This window comes from Cupressus sempervirens, chromosome 2 (genome assembly GCF_028749045.1).
Source record: "Cupressus sempervirens isolate cs-2001-9-10 chromosome 2, ASM2874904v1, whole genome shotgun sequence".
NCBI classification, from domain to species: Eukaryota; Viridiplantae; Streptophyta; class Pinopsida; order Cupressales; family Cupressaceae; genus Cupressus; species Cupressus sempervirens.
In genome coordinates this window covers 124,151,542-124,174,779 of record NC_143119.1, presented here as the reverse complement: position 1 = coordinate 124,174,779, position 23,238 = coordinate 124,151,542, and the positions used below count along the sequence as shown (strand labels likewise).

At 38.3% G+C, this 23,238-nt stretch overlaps 1 pseudogene; it reads right to left on the bottom strand.

Moving 5' to 3' along the window:
* Positions 1–940: 940 nt before the first annotated feature.
* Positions 941–14,072, bottom strand: LOC149571334 (putative aspartic proteinase GIP2 pseudogene; annotated as a pseudogene).
* Between the last annotated feature and the right edge of the window lie 9,166 nt (positions 14,073–23,238).

Sequence of the window (23,238 nt, the reverse complement as noted above, 5' to 3'; positions counted from 1 at the left end):
CATTGGTAACACAATACATGCAAGGTATATGGTTTTTTTTTTATGTAACTTTTCTTCTTAATCCAATCTAATCCAATTCATCTATGTTTTCCAACCATGAATATAAACAACTATTTATTTCTAAAATAAAACATCATTTTTGCATCAAATTTTATCTCTTTAATAGACCCTTTGTAAACACAATAGTACTCTTTTAAATAATTAATTTTAAGAAATAATAAGTTTAAATAAATCATTTCTAGTCCTATAATATTCATTTTCATTTGTCATAAATCAATTCTAGTCATTCTATGAAGCATAATCATACTATAAAATCATGTGGCTCTATATTTTCAACCTTATGTATTTATTCAACTTGGATTTAGTAAATAAATTCTACTTTTTCTCATTTCATACATATTTTCCCTTCCATGAAAGGTAAAATAAGTTCCATATAGATTTACCCAATTAAATAAATTTATCATTATTTAAGTTTATGTTTATTTCCAAATATTTTCTAAGCTTCTAAGTTTTTTGTTTAGTTTTCCAAGATCAATCTATTAAATAATCATTTAAAACTATTAAACATGCATGGATAATTGAATCTTTCAAAAAATAATTTCTACAATACACAACTAAAACATTGGACAAACATAAGTTGAAAATAAATAAATATGCAAAAATCTAGTAGTGATGCTAAGCTGTATCTCTTTGTAATTTATTTCCTTCTTCCACTTTTGTTGAAATTGACTATCACAAAAATTGTTCTCTTTTTTTAATGGACTAACTCGTGACTTACCCTAGTCAAAAGCATGTGTTCAACCAAAGAAAAACTTTATCACATAAGACAAGGATGGAAATAATAATAATATTACTCTCCATAAAGGAGGGGCACGTGGGTCATGACAGTAATGAAACTTCAATAGAACTTATTAGCAAACTGTTGTTAATCATTGCAATTTTATGCAGAGGTGAAATTGAAGTTGGAGTAGGTGGTTTGCATGCCCAGCAATGTAGAGCTGAATCCCAACCAATATGTTGTGCGAAATATTAAAAAATTCAATTTAAAACTCACAACCTAACCCTAAAAATCTGCTCGGCAAATACTATTACCAAGTAGCATTTTTTCTCGATAAACATTAAGAAATCGAGCTGTAGGAGAGTTTACCGAGTGAGCTCAGTAAACACACAACTTGGTAACCAAAGGATGCCGAGTGATCTCGGTAGTATGATTACCGAGTGAACTCAGTAACCACAGGAAGGTGGAGCTTGGTAGAAGAAAACACCGAGTGAGGTCGGTAGCCACAGCTGGGAGGAGCCCGGTAGAAGACATTACCAAGTGAGATCAGTTTGAACCGCAAATGACTTCTGCCAAAGACAATACCGAGTGCAGACTTATGATGTGAATATGTTCACCATTAAAACTAGAGATCCAAAGCTTAAAATATTCAACAATAAACTTCACTAATACAATGAACAAGAAGCAATGGAATCACGTATGCCTACTTGCTTACTATTCAACTTAGATTCAAACTATTACAAAATCTGGGAGCATTCGGCTTTAACCAGAAAAACCCTAAAATGGTAAAAACTTGAACAACTTCAATACTTAGAAACTTTAAACTTGCAGCTCTAATGGCTGCATACAATAATGCCTGGAGCAATCACTACTTCAATAGGACGAATGAAACAATAAAACATTCAACTTACAGAATGATCAGAGAAGAAACACATGCAACTACAGGCACGAAAAGAACTTCCTCTGTCCCTGCAACAAACTAAATCTACTAATCACTTTCTCTACTCTCTGCAACTTTTGAGCTCTTCTTCTCACTCTTTCTCTCTGTCTTCCTCTGACTACTTGAATGAATGTGAACAATCCTTTTTTGTCTTCTGCCAAAAAAAATTTCCCCCTCATTTGCAAATTTGAAAAATTCACCTACCTGTAATAAATTTTCTAGCTGTTGTGCAATCCGTCAGGGGTGGTAGGTGGGCATTTGGCTCTAGGGAGAAATGACCATCTGCATTTAATACTCCAACACTCCCCCTTTGTCCCGAGCCAAACAAACAAGGATCACAACTGATCGAAATCAACTACACCAAGACACTCTCTTAGGTGTACAAAAGTTCCAATGCCTAATGGCTTGGTAAAAATGTCTGCTAGCTGCTGCTCAGACTTGCAAAATTCCATCTTGATATCCCCATTCTCCACCAACTCTTTGATGAAGTGATATCTGATCTCTATGTGTTTACTTCTCCCATGGAAGACTAGATTGTTGGACAATGCAATAGATGAGATGTTGTCACAATAATTTGTGGTTCCATCTTCTTGTCTTTCATTGAAATTTGTCAAGATCCTCTTTAACCAAATAGCCTGACATGCTGCTACATTTGCTGCTATGTATTCAGCCTCTGCTGTAGATTGAGCAACAATAGGTTGCTTCTTGGATGCCCATGAAATTGCACCCGATCCCATATGAAACATATATTCGGAAGTGCTCTTCCTATCATCTATACTTCCAGCCCAATCACTATCTGTGTAACCAACCAACTTGAAATTATCATTTGTAGTATACAAAATACCAAATCCCTTGGTACCTTTCACATACCTTAGGATCCTCTTTCCCACTTACCAATGGGAATCCTTTGGTGTTTCCATAAATCTGAAAATCAAACTTACTGCATGCATTAGATCTGGTCGAGTTGCAATCAAATACATTGGACTTCCAACCATACTCTTGTATAGAGTTGGATCCACTCTCTTGCTAGTGTCTCTTTGCTCAACTTTAGACCTATTGTTGTTGGTGTTGGGGCTGCCTTACTATTCTACATTTTGAATCTCTCCAAGATCTACCTTGCATACTTTTCTTGAAAGATGAAGATGCCATCATGCATTTGTTTTAATTCTATGCCTAGAAAGTATTTCAAAAGACCTAAGTTTGTCATTTCAAATTCACTTTTCATGGCCTCTTTAAACTCACCAATTAGAGCCTTATCATTACCAGTAAAAATCAAGTCATCTACATACAAGACAACAATCAATACATTACCATCTGCTACCTTGATGTAAAGATTGGGCTCACCATTGCTTTTGCTAAAGCCATTGCTCATTAAATATGAGTCAATCCTACTATACCATGCCCATGGAGCTTGCTTGAGCCCATAAAGAGCTTTCTTCAACCTATATAATTTGTTCTCTTCACCAACAACTTCATAACTAGGTGGCTGCTCCACATCCACTTCTTCTTTCAATACACCATTTAGAAAGGTGGACTTCACATCCATTTGATATACCTTCCATTTGTACTGAGCTGCAATTGCTATGACAGCACACACGGTTTCCATTCTTGCAATCGGAGCATATGTCTCATCATAATCTCTGCCATACTATTGTTTGTAGCCCTTGACTACCAGCCTTGCCTTATGCCTATCAATCTTGCCTTCAACATTGCATTTGGTCTTATAGACCCATTTCACTCCAATCACTTACTTCTTGGGAGGCAAATCAGTTAGCTCCCATGTCTCATTCCTTTCTATAGCATCTATCTCCTCATCCATGGCCTTACACCATTTCTTCTCTTTAATAGCTTCTTCAAAATAAATTGGATCACTATTAGAAAATAATGCAAAATTAACACTCTCATCATAATCTTCATACCTTTCATCTTGGTATATCTCCCTAAGACTCTTGGTCTTTCTTGGTAATAGGGAAGAGAGTGTAGGATCAGAATCTTCACTGCTACTACTTGGCACTGACACTCGGTAATGCTTAGAGGAGCTCGGTAATGACTGAGGCTACTTGCCTCTTCTTCTATCTGCTCCTTCTTCTTGTTGTTCATCAGCATCCTCTTCATTTATAATTGGCACTTTACTTGAAGTGCTCATTGACTCATCAGTTTGACCATACCAAGACTAATTTTCAAGAAATTCCACATCTCTTGAAAGCATCATCTTGTTGTTCAATAGGTCATACAATCTGTATGCCTTTGATTCTAAGCTGTACCCTGTGAAGATGCACTTCACACCTTTGTCATCCAATTTCTGTCTTTGCTCTTTAGGCACATGTGCATATGCAACACATCCAAATAGCCTTAGGTGTTCAACTGTCCATCTTCTTCATGACCATGCTTCCATTGGAATTCTGTCATGGACTGCCTTTGTAGGACAACTATTAATTAGGTAAACTGTTGTTGCCACAACCTCTCCCCAAAATTCAGTTGGGAGACCTTTCTCTTTCATCATGCTCCTTTCCATTTCAACAATGGTCCTATTCTTTCTTTCAGCCACTCCATTCTGTTGTGGTGTATAGCTAGCTGTGAGCTCTTTCTTTATGCCATGTTTCTTGCAAAAATTTACAAAAGAATTGGAGGTATACTCCCCTCCTCTATCTGATCTTAGGACCTTAATATAGTGTCCACATTCTCTTTCAACCTGGGCTTTAAATTCTACAAATTTATCAAATGCTTCAGATTTATTCTTTAAGAAATACACCCATGTCCTACAACTGAAATCATCAATGAATGTTATGAAATAAGTACTCCCCCCAATGGAATTAACTCGCATAGGACTGACTAGGTTAGTATGCACTAACTCTAATGGATATCTAGCCCTCCTAGAACTTCTAGAATTAAAGGGAAGCCTATGTTGCTTACCTAAAATACAAGCCTCACATTTGTCACATGAATTTCCTATTTGTGGCAAACCTTCTACCATTCTTTTATTTGACAATAAATTTAAACTATCATAGCCAAGATGACCATACCTTAGGTGCTATAGCCATGAGGGGTCTTCAATCACACTCCTTAGAGCTGATTGTGTGGGAGGTGCAACACCAACTTGAGATGAGAAACATGTCTCTATCCTCAAGGGAAACATCATGTTTTTTGTCATTTGAACTGTTGCAAGTAGGTTCTTGCTCCCATTTTTTTCTTGAATGATACACCTGTCATTCTCCATCAGCACTTTGTATCCATTTTGAATGATTTGACCAATGCTCATCAAATTGTGCTTCATACCAGGGGAAAAATACACATTTTGTATTTCCTTCTTCTCACCTTTCTTGGTGTAGACCATAATAGATCCTTTGCCCACAACTGGTAGGGTTCTATTATTACCCATCTTAATTTTTGATTTGAAACTCTTGTTAATGAATGAAAACAAGGTTTCATTACCACTCATATGGTTGCTACATCCACTGTCGAGGTACCAAACCTCAGGGCTTCCTTCTTCACCAACATTACACATGATGAAAGCAACAACATTGGGTCCACTTCCCATATTCACATCAGCCACATTTGCTTGTCCTGACTGATCATTCTGCTTCTTCCAGCATTCATTTGCATAATGATCATATTTATGACAGTAGTAGCATTCTACATTACTCTTATTTGAGTTGTAATTTTTCTTACCTCGTCTTGAAGTATTTTGTGAGCTACTTGCTCCATCTGCTCTTCCTGAGCTTTCTGCTGTAGCATTTCTTTGTCCTCCATTATATCGACCTCTGCCTCTGGAGTTTTTGCTCGAGCCATTTCTTCCTCTCCCCCTTCCTCTTGGATTTGATTGAGCCTTAAATGCTTGCTCTTGGGTAGAAAAAGATGTAGATCTATTGATCCTATGCTCATGGGTTTGTCAGTGTACCCATTAACTCATCCATTGTTAAAATAGTGAGGTCTTTTGCCTCTTCTATGGTCATGACCAAATTGTCATACTTATGAGGTAAACTCCTCAATATCTTTTCCACTATCCTCTGCTCTTGATAGTCTTCTCCATTTGACTTCAGTTGGCTAATCACATTGGAGGTTCTTGAACTGAAGTCTGCAACTGATTCATTTTCCTTCATCTGAAGGTTCTCAAACTCCCTCCTTATGTTCTGTAGCTTAACTGTACAGACTTTATCAATCCCCTTGAAGTTTGTTTGAAGGATATCCCATGCCTCTTTTGCATAATTTTCTGCTGCAATCTTCGGAAAAATTGTCTCTGTCATTGCTGCTTCAATAAGACTTAATGCCTTAGCATCCTTCCTTCTTGACTTTTTCAAGTGAATCTTTTGTGCATTTGTGAGGGCAGCATATTGAGTTGGATCTATTACATCATTGAAACCATTTGTCACAAACTCACACAAATCATTTGCAACCATAATGGTCTTCATTTTCTTTGCCCATGAATCATAATTTTGTCTATTGAATGGTGGTGGCTGCTGCCATATCTTTCTTGCATCTCCTGCCATGATAAATATCCCAAGAAAACAAATGCCCTAACTCACTTTGGATGTGGGGCCTCAAAGCTTTGATACCATGTGAGAAATATTAAAAATTTCAATTTAAAACTCACAACCTAACTCTAAAAATTTTCTCGACAAATACTATTACCGAGTAGCAGTTTTTCTCAGTAAACATTAAGAAATCGAGCGGTAGGAGAGTTTACTTAGTGAGCTCGGTAAACACACAACTCGATAACCAAAGGATACCGAGTGATCTCGATAGTGTGATTACCGAGTGAAATCAGTAACCACAGGAAGGTGGAGCTCGGTAGAAGAAAGCACCGAGTGAGGTCGGTAGCCACTACTGGGAGGAGCTCAATAGAAGACGTTTCCGAGTGAGATCGGTTTGAACTGCAAATGACTTCTACCAAAGACAATACTGAGTCTAGACTTATGATGTGAATATGTTCACCATTAAACCAGAGATCCAAAGCTTGAAATATTCAACAATAAACTTCACTAATACAATGAACAAGAAGAAATGGAATCATGTATGCCTTCTTGTTTACTATTCAACTTAAATTCAAACTATTACAAAATCTGGGAGCATTCGGCTTCAACCCAAAAAACCTTAAAATGGTAAAAACTTGAACAACTTCAATACTTAGAAACTTTAAACTTGCAGCTCTAATGGCTGCATACAATAATGCCTGGAGCAATCACTACTTCAACAGGACGAATGAAACAATAAAACATTCAACTTACAGAATGATTAGAGAAGAAACACGTGCAACTACAGGCATGAAAAGAACTTCCTCTGTCCCTGCAACAAACTAAATCTACTAATCACTTTCTCTGCTCTCTGCAACTTTTGAGCTCTTCTTCTCACTCTGTCTCTCTGTCTTCCTCTGACTACTTGAATGAATGTGAACAATCCTTTTTTGTCTTCTGCCGAAAAATTTTTCCCCCTCATTTGCAAATTTGAAAAACTCACCTACCTGTAATAAATTTTTTGGTTGTCATGCAATCTGTTAGGGGTGGTAGGTGGGCATTTGGCTCCAAGGAGAAATGACTATATGCATTTAATATTCCAATATATGTGACTAGATTGAACTGCAAAAGATTATCTTCCATCTGATGAGCTCTGATAACAACTATCGTGATGGGATCCTCCCTTCCTACATCTACAAATCTAAGACACAACACATCATCACTCACCTCAACCATAGAATTCACTCCCATGATTCTCCAAATCATATCACTATTTTGCAACACCAATCCGATGGTGGGCACAGCAGGGCCAACTCTAGTAGAACCCATGGTCTTCGCATCGAAGCACGCATCAAACAGCTTCACACTGTTGAGAAACATGTGTCTCAACCTTGCAATCTTTTCTTGGAAAATTCCAAAATTAGTTTGTGGGAGTTTTCCACTTGTTTATGCATTGGAAAGTGGTCAGTGAGTTGTTAAATGAGTCTTGTCCTTAGTAGAATATAGGTAGGCTATTTTTAGAGCTTTGATGACTCATTTTGTGACTTTTATGGGGGTCTAGACTAAGAGACAAAATTGTGGACGGGATTACTATTTTTAACCTGGTTGTTGTCAAAAATGGGTAACATGTAGCATGGTAGTTTTGCTCATGGTTTTGTAAAACCATAAGTGGTTTCCAAGTTGTAAAATCACTATAAAAGGAGGGCTTGGGGAGGTGTTTGTGTAATTGAGTTTAGTTTGCAAGATTGGTGCTAGAAGGAGTCTCTCCAAGTTGAAGTTGTGGTGATGCGCTCCTATAAGAACTTGCATTGCAAGTGTATTGTAATCATCTTGGTTTGATAATACATTGTGTGAGTTTTGAAGGGTGGGGTTTTTCTCCTGAAAGGGTTTCCCCATGGTAATTACTATATTGTGTGTTCTTTGTTATTTTGATTATGTTATTATGCATTTCTTGAGATCTTTGCAATAGTTACTTTGATTTGCATAAATGTCCTCTCAAAGATTAGCGTAGGAAGCGATTCCACACACCTTTGCTTCCTTACAAGTGGTATTAGAGCCTGGCCAGTTTTGGTTCTATTTGTTGGGTACAGGGTTTTTTGAGCTAATCAAGGTTTGAGTGGGAGCTTGTGCAGAGCATTTCATTTCTGTGTTACAGGATTGAAAAGATGGCAAGCATGTCAGGGAGAATTGATTTTGAAAAGTTTTCTAGCACAAACTTTGAGATGTGGAAGCTAAAGATGGAAGATTTGTTGATTGATCGGGATCTATGGGATGCGATTGATGAGAACAAGCCGAGGCCCACAGATCCGACATTAGCTGCACAATATGATGTGAATGATAGAAAAGCTAAAGGTCTCATCAGATTGTGTCTTGCAAACTCGATTCTAATTAATGTCCATGAAGAACCTACCGCGAAGAAGCTTTGGAAAAATCTTAGTGAGATCTATCAAGTGAAATCACTTGTGAATAAGATTTTCTTGAGAAAGAAGTTGTATTCCTTGAGAATGGAAGAAGGTGGACAAATTTCTGAGCATCTGGAAAGGTTTAATATGTTGGTGACTCAGTTGACCTCAGTAGGGGTGCCAATGGATGAAGAAGAAAGGTGTCAAATCTTGTTATGTTCGTTGCCAGACTCATGGGATAGTCCTGTGATGGCTATAGGGAGCACTTCAGTTGTCTTGAAGATGGAAGACGTTGTTGGTTCTCTACTTTTTGAGGAGATGAAAAGGAAGGTCTCTCTGAATGCCAAAGAGGCTTTGAGTGTTCACGGAAGACCAAAAGAAAGAGGCAAGAACGAAAAGCAGCATGGCCATTCTAAGTCCAAAAATAAGGGGAGATCGAAAACCCCTAGTAAGTCCAAGGCAATCTGTTGGAATTGCCGTGAATCTGGACACTTCCGAAAGGACTGCAAAGAGGAGAAGAAAAAGAAGAAGAAGAAGAAGCAAGATTCTGATTCTGAGTCCGAGAAGGAAGATGGAGATGCTTTCATTGTAGCCTTGGCCACTCATGCAGGTGAAAATGCATGGTTAATAGATTCAAGTGCATCTTTCCACATGACTCCTAATAGGAACTGGTTTAGTAAGTATGGAAATTTTGATGGTGGTAAGGTGTATTTGGGTGATAATTTAGTACTTGATATTGTTGGTCGTGGAAGTATTCATGTGAAATTTTTTGATGGTAGAATTAGAAGATTTGATGGTGTCTTGCATATCCCTAGACTAGCAAGGAATTTGTTATCTGTTAGTAAGCTAATAGATGCGGGTGTGCATGTACAGTTTTCTGAAGCAGGTGTAAAAATGGTGAGAGGTGCTATGGTAATAGCAAGAGGAAGTAGATTGGGTACATTGTACCAACTTGATGCATGCACAGTCGAGTGCAATAGTACTTCTGATAAGATTGTGGAAAAGACTACTCAGTTGGAGAAGGAGAGAGTTTCTCTCTCAACAGATGGTCATGGTTTTTGGGTACCCAAGGGTGCTCTATCTACTGAATCAAATTTTCTTGCAGAGAAGACTATGTTATGGCACCATAGACTCGGCCACATAGGTGAGAAGGGTCTACGGACCTTGAAAAATAAGAACCTTGTTGATGGGTTGAATGACTGCAACCTTGAGTTTGATTTTTGTGAGCATTGTATCTATGGTAAACAAAATCGCATTCAGTTTTACTCAAGTTCTCATAAGTCTTCATGTATTTTGGATCTAATTCATTCGGATGTATTTGGTCCAGTTGATATTCCTTCTATTGGTAGATCAATTTATTATGTTTCTTTCATTGATGATTTTAGTAGAAGAACATGGGTTTATTTCCTTAGGAGTAAAGCTGAAGTTTTCAGTCGTTTCAAAGAATTTAAAGCAATGGTTGAATTGCAGACTGAAAAGAAAATAAAATTCTTGAGAACTAATAATGGTGGTGAATTTTGCTCCAATATTTTTGATACATTTTGTAAAGATTGTGGTATTAAAAGAGAGAAGACAACTCCATATTCTCCACAGCAAAATGGAGTTGCAGAAAGAATGAACAGGACCTTGATGGAGAAGGCTAGGAGTATGCTAAGTGGTGCTGGACTAGAACAAAAGTTCTAGGCTAAAGCTGTAGCCACTACCTATTACCTGATAAACATGTCTCCTACATCAACTCTTTTTGATAAGACGCCAATGGAAGCATGGTCGGGCCACAAGCCTTCACTTAGAAATCTGAGAGTGTTTGGTTGTGAGGCATATGCTCATGTGCCAAAGGAGAAGCGAAAAAAATTGGACAACAAGCTGTCAAATGTATCTTCATCGGATATAGTTATGGTGTGAAAGGATACAAGCTTTGGGATCTTGTTGCACAAAAGGTATTTTATTCTAGAAGTGTTATTTTTAGAGAAACTAAGCCTTCTTCTGTTACAATGCAGCCAGAACAAATTAAAGAAAAGAAAGATGTGATTCAACTTCCTGCTACACCTGAGAAAGTTAAATCAAGGCCCTTAGAAAGACAAGATGTTGAAGAGAGCTCTACGAGTTCTGAATCATCAGAGGAAGAGGGAGAACCTAATCACGAACCTGAACCTCCTAAACCTGAACCAGATCTTGTTCGAAGATCTACTAGACAAAGGAAACCACCTGAAAGGCATGGGTATTCTCCTGATGATTGGAGGTGCATATTTGCATTGAATGCTAACATTGATGAACCGAGATATGTAGAAGAGGCTCTTGGTATGAATGATTCAAAGTCTTGCAAAATAGCCATGGATGAAGAAATGGCAGCTCTTAAGAGGAATCAAACATGGGACCTTGTACCATTTCCTAAAGGACGGAACCCTGTTGGTTGTAAATGGGAATTCAAAAAAAAGATGGGTTCAAACGGAAGCATTGAGAAGTATAAAGCACGTTTGGTTGCAAAAGGTTACTCTCAAGTTGAGGGAGTAGATTATGATGAGATTTTTTCTCCAGTAGCCAAAATGACATCCATTAGATTTTTTCTTTCTATTGCAGCAGCTTATGACCTAGAGATTGAGCAAATGGATGTGAAAACTGCTTTCCTTCATGGAGATTTGGAGGAAGAAATTTACATGTCACAACCAGAGCACTATGTGGTGAAAGGTAAAAGTCATTTGGTCTGTAATTTTAAGAAATCCTTGTATGATTTAAAATAGAGTCCTAGGATGTGGTACCAAAAGTTTGATACATATGTGTTGAGTTTGGGATTTGTGCGATCTAAATCTGATCATTGTATATATTTCAAATCTGATGGTGATGGTTTTTTGGTTATTGCCTTCTATGTTGATGACATGGTGTTTATTGGCAAAGGAAAAGGTTTGATTGCAGAGTTAAAATCTCAACTCTCAATGAAGTTTCAAATGAAAGATCTTGGTGCAGCTAGGCACATTCTGGGAATGGAGATTATATGAGATAGACGGAATAGAAAGCTTTGGCTAGGCCAAAGTAAGTATGTTGGTACTATTTTGAAAAGATTCAATATGCAGGATTCAAGACCATTGAGTGTTCCGGTTACTATGGGAATAAATCTTTCTAGCTCACAGTGTCCTACATCTCCATTGGAGATGGAAGAGATGAGTCAAGTACCATATTAGAGTGTTGTTGGAAGTTTGATACATGCTATGGTTTGTACAAGACCAGACATTGTTCAAGCAGTGGGAGTACTTTCCTGTTATATGTCTAATCCAGGAAGAGCACATTGGGATGCAGTAAAAAGAGTTTTCAGATACTTGCAGGGTACCTCAAAGTACTCAATATGTTTTCATGGAACAGGAAGTGAGCGTTCCTTGGATATTCGAGGCTATGTGGATTCAGACTGGGCTGGTGATGTTGATAGAAGAAGATCCACTAGTGCATATTATTTGGTGGTACAATCAGTTGGATGAGTAAGCGATAGGCTGTGGTCGCTTTGTCCACTACTGAGGCAGAATATATGGCAGCTACTCATGCTTGCAAAGAAGCCATCTGGCTAAAGAGATTGTGTTCAGATATAGAGTTCAAACAGGGTATAGTGACAATTTATAGTGACAGCCAGAGTGCAATTTGCCTAGCGAAGAACCAGACTTTTCATGCGAGGACCAAGCACATTGATGTACAATATCAATTTGTGAGAGATATGGTCGAGGATGGCAAGGTGAAGCTGGAAAAGGTAGAGACTTTGGCGAATGTTGTTGATGCATTAACTAAGCCCGTGAGCACAGAGAAATTCAGATGGTGTTCAGAGTCTATGGGCCTCTCAGCCCCTAGCAATTAAATCCATGATATTTTAGATCCCCTGACTCTTGCAAGGTGTTTGACAAGTGGGAGAATGTTGAGAAACATGTGTCTCAACCTTACAACTTGAAAAATTCCAAAATTAGTTTGTGGGAGTTTTCCACTTGTTTATGCATTGGAAAGTGGTTAGTGAGTTGTTAAATGAGTTTTGTCCTTAGTAGAATATAGGTAGGCTATTTTTAGAGCCTTGATGACTCATTTTGTGACTTTTATGAGGGTTTAGACTAAGAGACAAAATTGTGGACGGGATTACTATTTTTAACCTGGTTGTTGTCAAAAATGGGTAACATGTGGCATGGTAGTTTTGCTCATGGTTTTGTAAAACCATAAGTGGTAAAATCACTATAAAAGGAGGGCTTGGGGAGGTGTTTGTGTAATTGAGTTTAGTTTGCAAGACTGGTGCTAGAAGGAGTCTCTCCAAGTTCGAGTTGTGGTGATGCGCTCCTGTAAGAACTTGCATTACAAGTGTATTGTAATCATCTTGGTTTGATAATACATTGTGTAAGTTTTGGAGGGTGGGATTTTTCCCCCGGAAGTGTTTCCCCATGGTAATCTCTGTGTTGTGTGTTTTTTGTTATTTTGATTATGTTATTATGCATTTCTTGAGATCTTTGCAATAGTTACTTTGATTTGCATAAACGTCCTCTCAAAGAATAGCCTAGAAAGCGATTCCGTACACCTTTGCTTCCTTACACCTCTCACACGAGAAATGTTCCTCGTCTTTGCTTCCTCCACAAAAGCGTCACGAATGGTAGCGTACACATCGCATCAGTTGTGTACGGAACCACCCTGCTCAGTGTCATGCTGCCGTACCCCTCGCTATCGATCTTCAACTTCGCGGTGTCGATGGCGACATTTTTCTCAGCCACTTGGACGGCTTTCACAGAAACAAAGTACTCGTCTGGAAGATTAGAGTTCTTGACAAGAGGAGTGTAAGTGAGCCCCTGAGAGACGTCTTTCCCAGAAAGGAGCACGTACGGGCCGTTGTCGAAGAAAATGACACCCGGTGCTCTGGCGGCGGGGAGACAAATGGTGAATTTGCGAGAAAAACTAAAAGCGGCGGAGAGCTGAGAGGGGAGAGCCACGGCAGCTCTGCTAAATCCCGCCATTCCAGCGACTCCCTGAGTGAGTCCTTCCAAGAGAACGGCGGGCACGCAGGAGAAGATGAAAAGAGGGAACGTGACTTTGGGCCCGAGATTGTAGCCGTCGGTGGAAGAAAGAGCCACAACGTCTTGCCCAAATTCAGCGTTCGTTAAGGTTCCTGTGACGGTGTTCTCGGGATAGGCTGCGCACGTGTTGTTATTGCAGCCGGGCTCCTGTGGCATATAGCAATCGCTGCAGAAGATGGAGGCTGCCTTTGAGCAAACTGTTGAGCGGCACCGAGCGGGGCGGAGAGTGGGGGATTTGTAGGAGCCGTATCCGCATTCCACCCACACATAATCTCTCGTTATGTCTACCACTAGATGTTCTGTCTGCAACGGTGTTTTCTGCTGGATTTGATTAACATATTGCAGAGTTGAAGAGTCTCGAGTGACCTGAGCAACAAGAGCCCTTGGCTAACTTGTCGCTGCCTCCGATCGAAGAGTGGACAGAGCACAAATGAAAATAGAGAGGATGAGGAGTACTGATTGGGATCGCGGCGACATGATGATATCTGCTTGTAATATTACTCGAGGAAGTGGGAATGATGATTTAGTGATAAGGGCATATGGGATATAAATAGGATAAGGGCAGATTTGTTCTTGTGATCATGCAAGAAAACCCTAATGTAGCCCCCAGTTTACTAGATGCTACTTTGCAGTTGGCAGATACAATCCCAATGTTACATATAGATGGTAAAAATCAGTATCTCTTTCACTGCTCCTGTTTTGTTTGTCTAGGCCAATTTGAAAATGCGTAAATGCGTTTACTAAGGCAGGGGTCCCATGAGGGGGGCTATAGGGCTATTTTTCAGGTAGAGGAGGTCCCATAAGAATTTTTTTGAGGGGCTACAGGGTTAATTAGAATCTATTCCTTCATAATAGGAGCCCCACTTTTTTAGGAAGCGGATGAAAATAGGGTGGGGCTGGAAATAGCCCCACCAGCGTAGGGAAAAATCTAGCCATTTGTCAAAGACTGAAACTTTAAAACTAGAAAAATCTTTTATCATAAAATAAATTTTAGAAAGTTTTTCTTTAAATTTGGGAGTTGAAACTCAAATTACAAAATCCATAGGACCGCTCAGCTTACAAATTTCCTAAAAAATCTTAGTGGGTGCAGCTCTATTTTTAAGGAAGCTGGCTTCCATGGGACCCCAGCCTAAAGCAGGTCAAACAACCTCGGGGCCTGAAGTGTCATTCAAAACTGTCTATTCTTTTCAGTCGAAAAGGCCAGCTCTAACCAGACAGACCAAATCTATTCATGTCAATGATATTAGATTCCAGCGAAAAGATCGGCTCTAACCAGACAGACCAAATCTATTCATGTCAATGATATTAGATTCCGGCAATATAAATATTGTAATATTTGTTGGACTCGAATGTCTCCACACTTGACTTGGCAGTACAAATATTGTAATATTTGTTGGATTCGAATGTCTGCACGCTTGACTTGGAATTACAAATATTGTAATATTTGTTGGACTCGAATGTCTCCACGCTTGACTTGGCATTCCTGGCATTACCAAATAAAGAAACCATATAATTCAAATCAGCTTTATACTGCTACTTAGAGGTGCGGATTGTAATTAAGGTTAAAGAAACCTACATATGGACCTACTTTTCTTCTTCATGTGGAGGAAAATAACTAGTCAATAATGTTAGGCTAGAGTGCAACTTATTTGCACCTCCAAAATTCGTGCTTCCATGCTTCATTTGGTACTGCTAAATAGTACATCGTCAGCTGCAATTTTTTTAATGTAATATGCTAAGCCTTTTGACTTCTTTAAAATTTGTACCCTTTGTCATATATTTTTGTTTTTGTTTTGTTTTGGGCAACATTAGTAAGATATTATTTTATTTAGTTTTAGAAGTTAGTTTTATTTTTTAACTAGCATTTGCATGCTTTTGTGCATGCAACGATTAGTGATAGGATTTTGTAAATATGAAAAATAAATTACTAATGATATGTAGAAGAAATTTAGAAACGATACTAAACAATCTTTACATAAGGAGATTTTCTAACAGTTTCATATTTGTTAAAAAGTGTTAGTGGTTTATTGGATAATATTAGTAGAAAATAAATGATAAATAAAACATAAAAAATCATCAATCTTGTGAATGGAAGACAATATAAAATCTGACAATAATCTATCATATACAAATAAAGATTTTAAAATAATAAAAATAAATCCATATGTATTTATTACAATGTTGTAAAAATAATATAATAAATTTAATTGTAATATATCTTAAAGGTGAGTGAGTAGCCGAGTTGGTGTGAAGGCTAGTCGTGAGGCGTAGTGTTAGGCTAATGATCCCGGTGCTACGCATCAACTCCAGTTCGAGTCACACTAGGTTTACCACAAACCTTTTGGTTGGCTGCCAGTTGGGCTAGGGTTTTTCCCCTAGCCTGTTCTTGGTGTTTGATCTTTACTATGTTTCTGTTCTGTTTGGATTGTTAGCTACTGGACATAATTTGCGTCGGTGTTTTTGGAGATCTTCTACAGTCAATTTTGGATTGGGGTTTTATTGTTTGCATGGCAGGGCCTAGGATTTCTTCTCTGTTGGTGAGAACAGATGGTTCTTCTCCAACTATGCATGCAATGCAATCTGAATCGTTTTATTCAGGGGAGAGCTCCAAGCTGAAAAAAGTTAATGGTTGTTTTTCGCGTAGCCATGATCACCCTGTTCTGGTTATTCCTCCAACGGCTGTAATGGAGGACATTGATTATTGGACCAAGCATGCTTTGATATGCAAATTTCTTGGAATCCGAATTTCCCTATCCACTCTTGAGGCATGGATCCGCCGCTCTTGGCAGGTGGAAGGCGATATGGAGATTATGTTGGCAAGGAATAGTTATTTTTTTGTTGTATTCTCTTGCATGTCTGATCGTGATCATTTTTTTGAAGGAGGCCCTTATTTCTACAACCATGTGGGGTTATTTGTCAAACCTTGACATTCAGGTTTTAATTTTGCTGAGGATCTCCCTTCAACAGTGCCAATTTGGGTTCACTTGCCTCGTCTTCCCTTGGAATTTTGGCGTGAAGAAATCCTTCGACAAATTGCTGCTTTGTTGGGGAAGCCAGCTGCGATCGCACATCAATCCCTTGATAAAAAGGTTATTTCTTATGCTAGAATTTTTTTTGAAATTAATTTGAATAACCCATTACCAGATTCTTTGGAAATTTGTCTGGGGGATTCTTCTTGGGTGCAGCAATTAGATTATGAATCCCTCCCTTTCCGTTGCCGGATTTGTCATGAGTATGGTCATTTACTGCGGCAGTGCCTCCATAACTCGAGTTTCAAAGGAGTGGATCGTTCTACAGCTGGCAATGCTGGTGGTTTGGCAGATACTATAGGGAAAGGACAATCTCAAATGGTTAATACTACCAAGGGGATGAATCCACAAGATGCTACAGGTAAGGGTAAGGCTCAAATGCAGGATAAGGATGGATTTACCCCTGTTTGCCCTCGAGCTAAGCGACGTGGTCAAAAGAGGCCTTTGAAAGAAAGATTATCTGATTCAGGTTTTAACCGCTTTGAGGTGCTAGATAGTATGGTTCTAGAGGAGGGTATTCCTCCTCCTATCTCTTCTAATCCAGTTTGCCCAGATGAGAGATCTGTTCCTAATGATGCTTGTGGGGCATCTCAAGTTGTAGTATATCAGAACTGTAAGGTTCCTGTAGCTCCTGTGACAGTGGCTCTAGTGACTCCTGCAGTGTTGGAAGATGATGATGTTGTTTTGGCTGACTTGGTTAAGGATGTGCTACCATCAGGTAAGGGCAAGGGATCTCCTCTCCCCTTGGGGTTGCTGCCTCGACCCTTTAAGCGGGCTTCTTCTACTCCCCCTATAAGGAGTGGGCGCAAAACAGACCAAGAGAAGATTAAACTCACAGGAGATATATTGATTGAGTCTGGTTCAGTGAAACCTTTGGATTCTCATTTCCCAATTCTACCCAATGATGATTATTCTCTCATGGAATGTAAGGGGGTTGAATAGCATCCCTAGACAAAAGGCTATTCATAACTTGGTGGTTGATCATAGTCCTGATGTTTTTTGTATCCAAGAGACTAAGCTCTTTATGGAGTCTATGGTCCAACATGCCTCTAGTATTTGGTCTCGTGGCCAATGCCAGTGTGTTGGGGCAATAGGAAGTGCTAGTGGTTTAGCTATATTTTGGGATCCTCAAAAAATTTCTCCTCTTGGCTGGATGTCTTCTCGCTCAGCTCTCTCTATGGTAGCTTCTACTCTAGACTCAGGGGAGGTAATCATGGTTACTAATGTGTATGCACCTATTGATCTTGTGGGAAAGGAGGAACTTTGGGAACATATTCAATATGTTAGAAATTGTCATCCTTATCATCCTTGGGTGTTAGCAGGGGACTTCAATTCAGTTTTAAGTCTGGAAGAGAAGCATGGTGGTTTGGCTAGATTGGGGCCTTCTTCTGCTCTTCTTCGGCAACACATATCTCTTTTGCATCTCTCTGATGTTAAGCCTTCTAATGGCCTCTATACCTCGAATAATCGCAGGACTGGTGTTGCTGCTATCTCAGAACGCCTGGATAGATTTCTTGTTTCTTGCTTCTGGCTTAGTGGCACCCTTACTATCTCTTCAGAAATCCTTGACTGGAGGGGTTCAGATCATTGGCCAATCAAATTTTCCACTATAGGGGCTTATGTTCCGAAGCATCCTCCTTTTAAGTTCCAGTTGATGTGGCTTCGTGACTCCTCTCTTTATGATTTTGTTTTTTGTTGGTGGAAAGATGGTGCTCCTGTATATGGTACTGAAATGTTCTCATTTTCTAAAAGGATTCAATATGTTAAAAGGCAGCTCAAGATATGGAATAGGGAATGCTTTGGAAATCTTCACTTTATGAAGAGGCTTGCTCAAGAAAATCTTGATGTCATCACAAGGGAGATTAGAGATCGAGGTTTCTCAAAGGATCTTGGCCAGGCTGAATCCCTTGCTTCTAGAGCTCTAGAAGAATGGGAACTTCGAGAGGAAATTTTTTGGAAGCAAAAGGCTCGAGTTGATTGGCTCCAGGAAGGTGATCGAAATACTGCCTTTTTCCATAAAACAGTGCAATCTCGCTAGAATCAGAGCACTATCTCTTCTTTGGTTAATTCTCAAGGTATCCAACTGAATTCCTTGCCAGCTTTGTTCCAGGAGGCTATTTCGTACTTCTCTACCCTCTTCTCTGAGGACTCTCCTCCTGCTGATAATGAAGAAAATATTATTTTGTCCTGTATTCCTTCCCTTATCACTCAGGAAATGAATGATTATCTCATGCGTCCTATCTCTTTGGAAGAGCTAGAGGAGGTGGTCTTTGGCATGCCTAAGGGGAAGGCTCCTGGTCTTGATGGCTTTCCAGTTGACTTCTTTCAGGAATTTTGGGACATCATTAATCATGATTTGTTGGAGGTGGTTAAAGAATCCTATGCTAGCAAGTAGATGCTTCAAGCTTTGAACTCTACATTCTTGACTCTTATTCCTAAGAGAGAGGGTGCTAATCAATTGGAGTTTTTTAGACCAATTGCCTTATGTAATGTGGTTTACAAAGTTATTACTAAGCTGATTGCTGAGAGACTGAAAAGGTGGCTTCCCATTATTATCTCAGAAGAACAAGGTGGTTTTGTTGCTGGCAGACAAATTTTGGATGGGGTGGTTATTGCTACTGAGGCTATTCACTCTATGGCTACTTCAAGGGAGAGAGCCATCTTTGTTAAGCTGGATATGGCTAAGGCCTACGATAGAGTTAAATGGAGCTTCCTAAGGAGTATTCTTCTTTCTTTTGGATATAGCTCTGACTGGGTGAGTTGGATTATGAGTTGTGTTACTTCTGCCTCTTTTTCTGTTATTATTAATGGTCAACCTTCACAACTATTTGGTGCTTCTAGAGGCCTCGGCCAGGGTGACCCTCTGTCCCCATATCTATTCATCATCATGGCTGAAGGCTTGGGTAGATTCATTAAGCATCAGGTGTCCCAGAATTCTATTCAAGGTTGGCGGTGGGGTAATGGCTTACCTTCTCTTTCCCATCTTCAATTTGTTGATGATTCTGCTCTTGCCGGTCTTGCTAGGATCAAGGAAGCTAAAGCCTTTCGACATGCTTTGGACGTTTATTTGGCAGCTTCAAGCCAGAAAGTTAATGAGCACAAATCTTTCATTTACTTTTTTAACACTCCTGATTCTATTCAGCACAGGATTGTTGGTATCCTACGGTTTCAGATAGGTTCACTTCCTTTGACTTATCTTGGCATTCCTATTGCTGTTTCCAGGCAACCACGTCTCTTGTCGCAAAATTTGATTACCAAGCTTCAGGATAAGGTAAATCATTGGACTCATAGATGGCTTTCTACTGCTGCCCGAGTTACTCTTCTTCAAGCTATTATCCAAGCTCTTCCTACTTATAGAAGCATGGTTCATGCTACACCTATGTACTTTCTCAAGGAGTTTGATGCTCTTTCTCAACAATTCCTTTGGAGTGGTAATTTGCGTAGTACTAAATGGAGCCTGTTTAATTGGGCAACTGTTTGTAGGCCTAAAAAAGAGGGTGGTCTTGGTCTTCGATCTGCTCTATTGAGTAGTCAAGCTTTAGCTGCTAAACTTTATTGGCAATGGTGCTCTGGACAATATCAACTTTGGGCTCGTATTATCACTCATAAATATTTTCATGGTGTTGATCCTTGCTCTATTTCTGCACTTCCTCTTGAAGGTCGTGGCTCAATGGTTTGGCATACTTTGAAGACAGGTGCATTGTTGGTGAAGAGGGGTCTATTTTGGATATGTAAAGGAGGTTCTCAGGCTTTGTTTTGGTCTGATACTTGGGATGGATTCCCTTCCATTTTATCCATATACCCTCATCTTCAGCCTCTTTGTGACTCTTTTCTTGCCGCTAGATGGGATAAAGTGGCTCATTACAAGACTCCTTATCAATTGGGACCTGTTGTTGGTTACAGATGGAAGCATTCCTCTGATTGGCCTCCTGGAGGTACAGACATGGATCGTCAGGAGCTTTCTCAAATTCTGGCCTCTAGAGAGTGTTCTTCTTTGCTTGGTCCAGATGTTTTGGCTTGGGGCAGTACCTTGTCTGGTAAATATCATGTCTCTGCTGGGTATTAGGAGATAACTAGACAATTATTTGGGGATGCTGAGGTCCCTTGGTGGAAGCAAGTTTGGAATAAAGTTTCTTGGTCCAAGTGCAATTTTTTCATGTGGCTAGTGGCTCACAACCATTGTCTTACCTGGGATAATCTTTGTGAACGTGGATTTCAGGGCCCCTCTTATTGTGTTTTGTGTGGTAATGGAGAGGAGTCTGTCTCCCATCTGTTCTTCCATTGCTCCTATTCTACTCAGATATGGAACCTTTGGTGGAGCGCTTGGGGTTGCTCTTTTCGGCATGCTTCCTCTTTGCCTGAGTTCTGGGCCCGCTTGGGTAGTGCTCCCTCCAAGTCTTCTTCTCTCCATGCTGCTTGGATTGCTGGCCCATCTTTCATGCTTTAGCATATCTGGTTGGAGAGGAATCGTCGCATATTCCAAGATGTTCGGCTTGGTGTTTTGCATCTTTAGTGGAAAATATCACATTCTCTTCAGGAAACTATTCTTGTGAAGTGTGAGCTTGATGGGGGTATGGATCTGGTTGATCTTGCTATCTGTAATCGCCTCAATTTTCATCTACAAGATGGGGTTGCAGCTCATAGGTTTCCTTCTATGTCCAGGCAGCTTCACCATTAGAGGAAGGGTTGGGTTAACCGGGATGGGCACTGGACTCCTCCTCCCTGTGGAGTTCTGAAAATTAACACTGATGGTTCTTCCTGTGGGAATTCTGGTCCAGCTGGTATTGGCGGAGTGGCTCGTTGTAGTTCTGGGGATGTTAAATTTTTCTTCTCAGTTCATAAGGGTGATTATACTAACAATCTCATGGAAGCTCAGGCTATTTTATATGTTGTGGAACAGTGTTGCTCGCGGGGATGGAGTAAGATTATTTGTGAGTCTGATTCCCAGGTGGTGGTGAACATGCTTTCTTCACAAGAGCTTGAGGATGTTAGTTGGCAGCTGGCCACTGTTGTTAAGCATATTCTTTTCTTCTCTTCCTCTTTTCAGTTCATTAGGTTCATGTATATTCCTCGTGAATGGAATAGAACTGCTGATTGTTTAGCCAAATGGGCTTCTAGTCATGATCTGGGTTGGAATATTAGGGATAGGGGGCAACTGTCCTTTGAGATGGTGCAAGAATTTGATGATCTTGTTGCTCAGGATCGAGCTCCTTGTTGAGCTCTCCTTGTTGTCTTCCTTTCTGTCTTAATAAATTTTTACCCCTCTTTTTGCATATTTTTACTATTTTTTAAAATAGAATAAAACTTGAAAGCTATTAAAATAATTTACTTTAATGAATTTTTTTAACAATAAGAACCCAAAATCAAGATTAATTATTATAATGTGTTATGATTAATTATTATTATTATTTATTAAATTTGAATAGACTCGAACCCAGACCTCCCACATAAGTAGCTCACTTGCTTAACAATTTTTTTATTACTACAATACTTAACATTAAACAAAAATAATTTACTTTATTAAATTTACATATTTGAAATAAAGTCATTGTTACAAATTTATACATAAATACACTAAACATTAATCAATGATTAGCATTATGAATGAATTTTTAATTAAATTTGAATTCAAAAGATCAATTACTACTTTATTATGTTAATAAAAGTAATTTTAATCTAACTTGATTTAAATAATCACAACCTTATATGCTAATTGAAATTTTTAAATATATTTCTTTAGAAAAAATGATTAGTTTACTAAAAATATAAATAGGAAAAGTAATTTTATTTTAATTCTAGTATAAAATATCTTTATAGTGAAGATTAAAATTATATTACTTTTTAAATATTAGTGTGTATGCATGTAGTTTTCATTTTTAAATTTAGTAAGTAATATTTTATGTTTAAAATTTATAAACATTGTATTTTTTAATCTTTTAAATGCATATATTGAACAAGTGTCATAGTGGTGTGGTATTTGTGTCTATAGTTAATTGTATTTGTGTTGAATTTATGTAATATAAGTTGTTATTTTGTTATATATTTTTACTAAATTTAATTTATTTCGCTATATATTTAGAAAATTATTGTAGAAAGTAAGAGAATTAGTAATTAATAATTTTTTTAAAAATTTGAACTTTATGTTTATATATTTACTTATAAGATGTTGAACTTTATTTTGTAAATTTTTAAAAATGTTGTTAAATGATAATATATTCTATCAATGGTATTATGATGCTTAATAAGTATAGAATAGCCATGAAAAGTCAATTCGGAAAAAAATATTAAAAAAAAAATTAATTTTGGTTTAAAAATAAAAAATATAGTTTGTCACTTAATCAAAATATCTATAAAGTGTATATTTGTTATTATTTTTTGCAACTTATATTTATTTTTCCAACCTTTTTCATATAATGCATGTAATGTGGTTACAAAATAAACTAAAAATATAATTATCCATATGATAAAATATGTTGAAATAATATAATCTATAAATTAGCTAAAAATTTTGGAATATGGAGAAACCTTGGAAAAAGTGCTTCAACAACAACAAAATAATTTAGCCAATCATATATTTTTATAAATTTAAAAAGTTGAGAAATATTTTATTTACT